This window comes from Hyla sarda, chromosome 8 (genome assembly GCF_029499605.1).
Source record: "Hyla sarda isolate aHylSar1 chromosome 8, aHylSar1.hap1, whole genome shotgun sequence".
NCBI classification, from domain to species: Eukaryota; Metazoa; Chordata; class Amphibia; order Anura; family Hylidae; genus Hyla; species Hyla sarda.
Window position 1 is genome coordinate 39,537,828 of NC_079196.1, and position 6,902 is coordinate 39,544,729.

Here is a 6,902-nt window from a genome sequence, read left to right on the forward strand (position 1 = left end):
CTCCAGGTGGTGGTGGGGTTAAAGTGGTTATCCAGGAAAAAACTTTTTTTTATATATCAACTGGCTCCAGAAAGTTAAACAGATTTGTATATTACTTCTATTAAAAAATCTTAATCCTTTCAGTACTTATGAGCTGATGAAGTTGAGTTGTTCTTTTCTGTCTAAGTGCTCTCTGATGACACGTGTCTCGGGAACCGCCCAGTTTAGAAGCAAATCCCCATAGAAAACCTCTTCTACCCTGTGCAGTTCCCGAGACAAGCAGAGATGTCAGCAGAGAGCACTGTTGTCAGACAGAAAACAACAACTCAACTTCAGCAGCTGATAATTATTGAAAGGATTAAGTTTTTTTTTTTTTTTTTACAGAAGTCATTTACAAATCTGTTTAACTTTCTGGAGCCAGTTGATATACCAAAAAAAACTTTTTTCCTGGAATACCCCTTTAACCAGGCGCTACACAACCATATGGTGTCGTGTTGTCTTCAGAGCATCACATTTGCCGGATATCCTGGAAATATGATGCTCTGAAGACAGATCAACACCATCAGGTCGTGTAGCGCCTGGTTAACCCCACTACCACCTGGAGGATCAAATCTTGGAGTGTCTGCATGAATGAGCTGGGGAATACTGCAACCAAAGTTGTGCTTGTTCGCACAACCTCCTTCAGTAAGCGATTTACTTTTGCACGCTTAGCGTTGTCTCACTGTAACACAATATGGAGCGCTGTGCTTCCTTTCTAGTTCCTGACACGGACAGAGGTGTCAGCAGAGAGCACTGTGGCCAGACTGGAAATAACTACACAACTTCCTCTGTAGCATACAGCAGCTGATAAGTACTGGAAGGATTAAGATTTTTATATAGAAGTAATTTACAAATCTGTATAACTTTCTGGCACCCGTTGATTTAAAAACATATTTTCCCTCTGGAGTACCCCTTTAAATAATATAGCTGTTTCTTTACAAATATAGTTGCTGCACTCTGCATGGAACTCAATATTTTAATAGTCATAAATTACAAATAGTAACAACCATGTTGACAAAGTAAAAGGGAAGTGTTGTATGATATGACATGTCATCGATAGCTCCGCTCCGAAAATGACACTTGCCTTGTTTCTGCGTTTCGTGCTGCCGAAGAAGGGAATTTCCTCTATGCCAGTGGTCTTCAACCTGCAGACCTCCAGATGTAGCAAAACTACAACTCCCAGCATGCCCGGACAGCCGTTGGCTGTCCGGGCATGCTGGGAGTTGTAGTTTTGCAACATCTGGAGGTCTGCAGGTTGGAGACCACTGCTCTATGCTTTTACTAGTCCAGCTAAATGATTTTATGTAAAAGTTGGTTTACTCTATTTTATATATATATATATATATATATATATATATATATATATATTTATTTTATTTTTTTTAAAGGTGTATGCGCACGGTATGTATGTTGCATGGTTCTTGCCATGGAGCCGAGAACTGTTCAGCAAAAACTCATATTGCTTTACTGCTTATTGCCTCACAGGTGAGGATTAGAGATGAGCGAACTTACAGTAAATTCGATTCGTCATGAACTTCTCGGCTCGGCAGTTGATGGCTTTTCCTGCATAAATTAGTTCAGCTTTCAGGTGCTCCCGTGGGCTGGAAAAGGTGGATACAGTCCTAGGAGACTCTTTCCTAGGACTGTATCCACCTTTTCCAGCCCACCGGAGCACCTGAAGGCTGAACTAATTTACGCAGGATAAGTCATCAACTGCCGAGCCGAGAAGTTCGTGACGAATCAAATTTACTGTAAGTTCGCTCATCTCTAGTGAGGATCATGAAAACTGCAAAACCCCAAAGTTGGTGTACATGAAAATTTTACCACATCAGGTTTAGGTCTCATGCACATAAACGCTCTTACCCTCATTAATCAGAAGGGCACAGTGGCAATGACTGTGCCATCACCATTACTTAATACATTGTCATGCTGCGCTTACTGTCTAAGGGTACGTTCAGACGAGCGGATTTTCGCAGCGGATCCGCCGCTGAAGGACCCTCTGTATTCTGCCTTCACACGTGCCTGCTGGTAGCGGCAATACGCCACTACGTGCAGACACCTAAAAGATGTGCGAGTCGCTGCGCATGCGCGGTGTACTCGCGCACAACGCGGCCGCTCCCCCTGCTCTATGAGCTACGCCGAAAGCTGCCACGATATGCGAGTATACTGCGAGTATACTCGCACTTCTCACTGTGTCTGCTCGTTGCCGCTCCATGCAGGCATATGTAAAGGCAGAATACAGAGGGTCCTTCAGCGGCAAATCTGCAATGTAAAATACGATGCAAATCCACTTGTCTGAATGTACCCTTAGGGTACGTTCAGACGAGCGGATTTTCAGCACGTATTTCGCTGCTAATCCACTGCTGAAGGACCCTCTGTATGCTGCCTTTACATATGCCTGCTCGGAGCGGCAATACGCCGCTACGAGCAGACACAGTGCAAAGTGCGAGTCACCGCGCACATGCACAGTATACTCGCACAGCGCGGCAGCTCTCGGCGTAGCTCATAGAGCAGGGAGAGCGGCTGTGATGTGTGCGAGTACACTGCGCATGCGCGGCGACTCGCACATCGCTTCAGTGTGTCTGCACGTAGCGGCGTATTGCCGCTATGAGCAGGCACTTGTAAAGGCAGTGTGGTGTCTGGTGTGTTGCAATGATATTACAGGGTCTGGTGGTATTAACCCTTATTTGTCGTGACGCCAGGGTGAAGTTTGCTTAGTATTGGAGGTCCTGCCGCAAACCGGCCCACAAACGGCAGGGATAATAAACGGAATGTCCACAGCAGAATTTATGAGAACTGTAAACTTTTATTTGAACTTTTATGCAACAGTCTTTACAAGTATACAGTGTCTCTCGAGGTAACCGGGATGCAGGTTCCTCACAGGCTTTGCTGGGACTGATAGTCTTTAGCTTTAAGCAGGCCACTGTGCTACTAATTATAAGATTTGAGTAGAATAGTAGTCACACAGGATTTGTAGGTTGAGCTTTATAACTCACGGTTTTAGTGGCTGCTGGTTCTTTAGGCTTTGGCCTAGTTGAGATGAATGAAGATGTGCTGATTGTGCTTGCTTGATAGTCCGGAACTAAAAGAGAGAATTTAGAGACTTATATATTAAGGTGGCTGGACTAATCCCATTGGTTGCAAAGCCTGTGGGTCCTGAACCCAGAGAACTCTGGGTACATCACATGACATTATCACATGACCCTGGAAGGTCCTAAATATCTATACAACCATTATCATATACCACGTGACCTCGGTATACAAAAATACATTTATATGAGGCGACCAAGGGGCAAGCCCTGCAGGAGAGCCCTGTGGAATGGAGGGACTCTAACTGATGGGACTTTAGACAGGGACAGGACAAGGTCCTGTACTGGGACACCACAGCAGCATACAGAGGTCCTTCAGCGGCGGATCCCCAGCATAAAATACGCTGTAAATCTGCTCGTCTGAACGTACCCTAAGGCAGTGTTTTCCAAAAAATGTGTCTCCAGCTGTTGACACCTCTGTCCATGTCAGTAACTGTCCAGAGTAGGATAGTCTTGCCATGGGGATTGGCTTATACTGGTCAGTTACTGACATGGACAAAGGTGGCAGCAGACAGCACTGTGTTCCAACTGGAAAGAACTACACAACTTCCTCTGTAGTATACAGCAGCTGAAAAGTACTGGAAGGATTTAGATTTTTATATAGAAGTCATTTACAAATCTGTTTAACTTTCTGCCACCAGTTGATTTGAAAACATTATTTTTTATTTTATTTTTTTACCGGAATACCGCTTTAACCCCTTTATATTGCAGCCAAATATAGCCTTTTTTTCTCCTTATAAGAGCCATTATTTTTCTGTTTGTTTATTAAAGCTTTATAACGTTTTTCATATATAAAGAAAAAAAAACATATGAAAAAATGTATAAAATACAATAATAATACAAGTACGGTACATAACAGTGTATTAAGAAATGGTAGCAAAGTAATATGGAACCAAAACTAGGGTCACACGACCTGTCTCCCAGATCTATATATGCTAACACATGTTATGGAGACGACAAGCTAGTAATTCGTAATTTTGATCAACACGTCAGCGAAGTGTGGTCGTAAATCAATTTAGATATATGAATGATGTAGTATATATTATTAAAGGGGTACTCCGCTGCTCAGTGTTTGAAACAAAGTGTTCCGAACGCAGGAGGGCTTGTGACATCCTAGCCCCGCCCCTCATAACGTCACACCCCATCCCTTCAATGCAAGTCTATGGGAGGGGGCGTGACAGCCGCCACACCCCCTCCCATAGACTTGCATTGAGGGGCGGGGCTATGACGTCATGAGCTCCCGGCGCCGGCCCCTGCATTCGGAACAGTTTGTTCCAAATGCTGAGGAGAGGAGTACCCCTTTAATTATGTCATTAGGCTTGTTTTTTGGAGAACCAGTTGTACTTTTGAATGACAACTTTAGGGTATGTTCACACTACGTAATTCCCGCGGCATTCCGCTCACGGAACGGAATTATGTTCTGTGAACATAAACATCAGTGTGAATGGGTCTTCCGTGACACCCGTTCACACTGCGGAATTTCATCGGCGGACAATTCCAACGCTGAAATTGTTCAGCGCAAAGAAAGAACATGTTCGTTCTTTGCACGGAAGTCCGCGAACACTGCATAGCCATCAATGGTGACGGCACAGTGCCGCGCGGTCCTACCGCCGAAGTTTTGTGGCGGCGGCCACCAGAATGGAATCTTCGCTCGCGGAATTCTGCAAGCGGAGATTCCATTCATTATCCGTAGTGTGAACATACCCTTAGTCTTACCATGTAGAATCAATGTACTGTAGAACCCAAGGAAAGAAGGCTTATACAGCAAGAAGCTACAGGTTTATTGGGTAATAAGGGCACATTTGGTGTCCCTATCAGTTCAGGTGGAGGGCCCTGGGAGGGAGAAGATGGGGCCCCCCGCTACACAGTTACAGGATGCATGTGCTAAGATGACTTGACATCTTGTCATTAGCACAGCCAGTCAGCTACAGAGACATGGGGAACTAGACACAAGAGGGGGCCCATTTTAGCTCCAAGTACTCCAGGCTTTAGATACCTAAAGCAACAGGACCCCAATGTTACATTTCGGGGCTCCAGTCAGGGCGCATTCACAGCACATTTTTGCAATACAGTTCTCGTATACATTTTCTATGTGAAAACCGTATGGAACCATATTGAAAACCGTATGCATTGACTCTCTATTGAAAACCGTATGCCAAAAGATGCAACAGGTTGTGTCCGTTTTGCATCCTGTACAGTTTTGTCAGTTTTTTCCTGTACCCAAAACCGTAGTCTACCACGTTTTTTGGTCCGGGTGAAAAACTGTATTAAACCATATACGTTTTTTTTTTAACATGGGAGTCAATGGGAACCGTACAGAACCGTAGGTGCATACGGTTCCATCCGGTTTTCACCATATGGTTTTTGACTTTGCACAGTTTTTTTTTCTTGGAATTTCAATTAAACAAGTGAACTTTTATTCAAAATGGAGTGAAAAGTTAAAAACGTATACGTTTTTTTCTTACAAAATGGATGCAACCGGACATCATTTTGCAAACCGTATACGGTTTTTAACTGTATACGGGTTGAAATTTGTACACACATTTTGATACAGTTTAGTCAGGTTTTGAGCAATCAGTTTTTCATCAAAAACCTGATACGGGAATTGTATTGCAAAAACGTGGTGTGAATGCACCCTCATGCTGTATGCTGGCAAAATGTCATCAATGGGTTGCGCAACACAGATCTGTAAGACAAAATGAGAACAGGAGGATGGTGCTATCTAGTGCTCTTATATTTTACTTGTAAGTAGCAGCATACAATTCCAAAGTCCAGGGCAGGAACAGTATAGTAACAGAAGATGAAAGGAAGAATCCCTAGGGCTCGCAAAAGAGAGGGTTCAACCTCTCGAAACAAGCAGTAAAAATACAACTAATACAACAAAATAATGGTCTTCTTCCAATCTTCTGATAACAGGGTTGTAGACATACAGCCCGACATGTTTCTGGTGGGGATGTTGACTTTATTGGGCCAAACACAGTCTAATTGTCTTTTTATCGTTTTCCTGGACATATGCGATTTCTGTGTCACTGTCAAAAACTTGGTAAACTTTAGTAATTTCTTACTTTAATCTCACCCTCTTATTTTTCCATTGCTTTCATTTGTTTATAGGACCTAATTCTGTTCATATAATCTGAGGAGGAAAACAAACTCTTGGCGCCCCCGAGAAGACAATTTGCAAGCACATTTCTTTTAGTGTTTGCTTTGCTAGTTACCTCATCAGGGATCGCTTGGCAGAGATGCTTCGTCATAAAACAAAAACACTCAGAGGTTTTAGTATATAAATGCAGTCACATGAACGCCGCAAACCCGTATTCTAGATCATAGGCCGTCTCTACTGGGGAGATGTAAGAAAGTTTATAAAACGGTTTCATTTGTCTTCTCCCCTTGAGAGCCATATTGTAAGCTCCAGCTGCTGCGCTTAGACGTTACTGGCAGCTCAAACAGCAAGATTTTGGGATAAATCATCATATTTTATTTGCAGAAATGTACTTTGATCTCTATAGATGTTATCTGCTCCTGGCTGTTTATCCAACAAAGTGTAGGTAGTAAACACAGAGTGCGCCTCCAATGTGCTCCGAGGCCCTGTCTGCACTGACAGATGTAGAAGTCATTAGGCAGAGACGTAGCAATTCATGCCACATCTGTAACAGTTCTAGGGGACAGACCTATGGAGCTGGTACGTAGATGACATTTTGTATATTATACATACAATGTGCATTTATACTATATGTGAACGTACAGGGTGGCCACTGGCTGAGGATTTAGCTTTATGATTGCAATAGATATATGTAT